A 4,407-nucleotide genomic window follows, 5' to 3' on the forward strand; every position below is an offset into this window, starting at 1 on the left:
AAATGTTTCCATGGTTAGTTCTAACATCAATTTTTTTTAGTGCTCAAATGAGAAAAGGGAAGGAAAAGTCTAGACTTTAAGGTTCAAAGGATTGAGGCCAGAAAGAGAATTTGGAAATAATTTACAATAATCCTTTCAATTCATAGCCAGAGGTAGTTGTTGTTGTTGTTTGTACTTCTGTCTTAAAAAAGGACCATGACATTAGGGAGGTGATGTCATGACATGCAAGTGAATTGGATTTAAATGGGGGTGGACTATACAAGGTCACCTGCCTCATTTTCCCCTTCATAGCTATCTGTATCCAGTGGCCAGATATAGATCAGGACTAGGGGAGATGTCCCTGGATGCAATGGGAGACCTTACCCATTTTAAGTTAAGCCATTTTCAGTTTGACTGAGACCAAACTCATTCAGTAATTAAGATTAGATAGCAATTAAGGCAAAGAATCTCCTCTTTTACCTAGTTAAAAAAAAAAAAAAAAAAAAAAAAAAGGCAAATAAATAAATAAATAAATAAATCTGAGAGGGGAAGACCCTCAAGGTGGCTTTTTACATTCAAACAGAACTCAAAACAATGACCAATTAAAGCTTGGCCTGAGATTTTTTGGTGACCAATCAATAAGAATCAGAGTGATTTTGGTTTTTTGATCTCTGGTTTCTTTCTTAAGGAGTTGCCAGAAGAAATAGGCCTAGATAATCACACAGCTAGTAATTAGTAAAGTAAATGCTTACCTGACACCTCCTACCTCCTAAAAAGCCTTTCTGGCCATTCTTCATGGGAAATAATAAACTCATCTTAAATAACACAGCATTTTAGCATTATAAAACATTTTATATAGGTCCACCAAGCCTTGTTGTTGCTTTTGGTCTCAACCCCTGGGTATTGTGATCTGATTTGATATTTTATCCTAAGGATTCCCAGACCTTGTCTTTTGCCCTGCTAATGTGCTGTAATTAACACGGACTTTCCATCAACTGACCCCTCTTTTATGCGGTGTCTTCTTCTTTTGTAATGTGAGGGCTTTGAGAGTGGAGACAGTCTATCAATTGACTGGAACATCTGTCATCATTGATTTAAAAGAAAAGAGACTCTGTTGATCTTTTGAAAAGGCAATATGGAACTGGACCCAAGCAAATCTGGGTTCAATTTCTACCTCTAACACATATCATCTGTATGCTCAAGAGCAAGGTCACCTACTTTTCTGGACTTCAATTTCTTCATTTATAAAATGTGCATAACAAGACTTGTATCTATACTGTAGAGCTGTTTTAAGGTACAAATGAGAATATATACATACTCACACATATACATACATACATATGTATATATAAAAAAATTTAGATGTAAAACTGCTAATTTTAAGGATCCAAATTAACATCAATTCACATTATTATCATTAGTAGTGGCAATAGTTATTGTTAGTGTTTAGCCATTTTCAGTATGTACAACTCTGTGACCTCTTTTTGAAGTTTTCTTGGCAAAGATAATGAAGTAATTTGGCAATTCCTTCTCCAGCTTATTTTAAGATGAGGAAATTTATTGAAGTAAGTAGAATCAAAAGAATATTGTATAGAACAACAAGAAGATTAGGTGATGAACAACTGTGATGGACTTGGTTCTTTTCAACAATGAAATGATTCAGACCAATTCCAATAGACTTGTGATAGAGAGCTATCTGCATCCAGAGAGGACTATGGGGACTGAATGTGGATTACAGCATAGTATTTTTGCCTTTTAATTGTTGTTTTTATTGTTGCTTGTTTTTTTTTCTCTTTTTTCCCTTTTTTGATTTGATTTTTCTTGTGTAGCATGATAAATGTGGAAATATGGTTAGAAGAATTGCACATGTTTAATCTATATTGGATTTCTTGCTGTCTAGGGGACTGGGAAGATGGGGAGGAAAGAAGTAAAATATGGAACGCAAGGTTTTGCAAGGATGAATGTTGAACTATCTTTGTATATATTTGGAAAAATAAAATTCTATTACTAAAAAAAAAAAAATGGGGAAACTTAGGCAAACAGGGTTAAATGACTTGCCCAGAATCACAAAGCTAGTAAGTATTTGAGGCCAGGTTTGAACTCAGATACTCTTGCCCAATCCTGGTATCCTATCCACTGTGCCACTATGATTATCTGCCATGTATAGGGATGTCAAAATCAGCTCTTGCCTGTTTTATCTCAATAGCCTCCTAAACATATGTTTGTATGTGTATGTGTATTATGTATATGTATATGCATACATACATAGTTTATTTACTCTAAACAGCAACACAGACAAAACGCCCTATAAACACAAGGAAGTGATGTAGAAACAAGATGTTGGCTGGCTGGATCTCTGGGGCTTGGAAGCAATATAACCTAGTCTCTGAAAGACAGACAAATTAAGGATAGGGAAAGAGAAAGGTTATGATTTCCTTTTTCATACAGTCAGCTAGAGTCTAAATAAAGTTCTAAACATTTCTAAAAATGTGTGCATCAGAGAGCAAATGAAGCTAGATACAAGGGAGTTTATAAAAGTTTATAATTTTACAGTTGAAACACTGATACCAATATTAAAATAAAAGAAACTTTTATATAACAATAAAAAATTTAAAAGACTGAAGGAAGAAACCCTGTGTGGAAAAAACTGGACAATTCGGCAAATTCAGAAGTGTATAGAAGTTGTACACACGCAATCTTCTTCCCTAAGTGAATAGTCATTGTACATATCGACATTATATTTTGCAAAAATGTTGTGAACAAATTCTTGCTAAAATCAATCCTTTCTTTTTTTTACGATGCCATAAACTCGATAGTTATGAATGCAAACTTCTTGACTTGTACTCGAACTCTTTTCTCATATTCCACTCTGTTTTGACAGTAAATTGTGTAAGCCTCTACCTGAGCTAGGTCTTGAATGTTTGAAGTTCCTGTATTCCTAACAAGATCTGTTTAATTGTGATTGCTAGCCTCCAAACCTTATCTTCCCCTAAAATGGACAAGCGCACGGCCTAAAGAACATACATTTGAGTGAAATAACGGTGGTTCAAATTTACACTTTGGTGGTGAAGATGGAAATCGTGCTTGAAAAACATCATAGTTTGAATAAACTTCCTTCCCACGGTGTCCCTTTCTTTCCTGGAATAGTACATTTACAATTCATGAGATTTCATTGTATCATCTGGATTTTTCATAGATACTGCAAGACAGAAGGATAGTCTTTCCTCCGAGCTTTTCACTCCTGGGCAAGTCTACTGAGAGCATTACACACATACTCACACACTCTCTTAGTGCAGCGCAGCCGCAGCCGTTTGCAAGTGTAAGGAATGAGAAAGGAAGATGCCCGGATGATTCGTGAATGCGGTGGAATTTTCTTTTGTCTTGGGACTTTTCCCATCGCGCCAAGGGCACCACCGGACCTAGAGCTAAGTGTCTGGATGGAGCGGCAAGGGCAACGTAGGGCAGTGGGAGGGGGAGGAACAGATTAACTTTTCCAATACGCATCTCTAACTGTGTCACTTATCCTTTCCCACTATCAAATAAAACCCTTAGGGTCTCCCCATTACCTGAGAAAGAATATTCAACTCCTTGTTTGGGAATTAGGATCCCACACAAACTAGCTCTAACCTATTTTTCCAGTTTCTAAAACCCTCCACGTATTCTACTCTAGCCAATCTGAATTATTCCCCTTTTCTCTTATCTTTTCTTACTCTGCGCTTTATTATATGTAAAAACTGAAGCAATATTCATGTGTAAATATGCATGAGTGAAAGCAAATATGAACCAAAAATGAATGGATATAATTAACTCGACCTGCCCCAGGACAAAGAAAATTTCGTAGATTCTAAGTAACTGGCGTTGTACTTCATACTTCAATGTTAAAGATACCGTGAAATTTGTCGCTGTGGCTATACCCTCTACTGATAGAGATTGCGACCCCCCGGGGGTCGGGGGGCGGGGAGAGAGGGAAGTCCTTCCTTTGCAATGGATTGGCTTTCCGAATTGAATAAGGCTGTTCCTATGGCGACAAATATGGGTCTTTCCAAATATAGAGAACTTATCAGAAGTTGAACTCCACCCGCATGACCTCTGAGAAACCATGTTGGTTCCTATGCTACAGTGAAGCACTATACTTTGGAAAAAATAGTGATGATAATAAACTTAGGTCAAATATCTTAGGAAAGAAATTACTCAACACTACTGAGGGGAGTTATTACCTGAATTGGAAGTGCATTCTAGAAGTCTTAAAAATAAAAGAAACATTTGGGAGGAAAAATAGAATGTGATGTAATGGAAAGAGCACTGAATCTAGAGTCAGAGGACCTAAATCTTTCTGGATGATAATGATCAGGTCTCTTTACCTTTGTAGATCTTAGTTTTGTCATTAATTAAAAGAAGGGATTAGAACGATTGGTCTCTAGACTCCCT

General features: G+C 36.5%; 1 pseudogene; it reads right to left on the bottom strand.

Moving 5' to 3' along the window:
• Nucleotides 1-2,772: 2,772 nt before the first annotated feature.
• Nucleotides 2,773-3,376, bottom strand: LOC127546518 (SUMO-conjugating enzyme UBC9-A-like; annotated as a pseudogene).
• Nucleotides 3,377-4,407: the final 1,031 nt, after the last annotated feature.

The sequence above is a fragment of the Antechinus flavipes genome, chromosome 2 (assembly GCF_016432865.1).
Source record: "Antechinus flavipes isolate AdamAnt ecotype Samford, QLD, Australia chromosome 2, AdamAnt_v2, whole genome shotgun sequence".
Taxonomy (NCBI): Eukaryota; Metazoa; Chordata; class Mammalia; order Dasyuromorphia; family Dasyuridae; genus Antechinus; species Antechinus flavipes.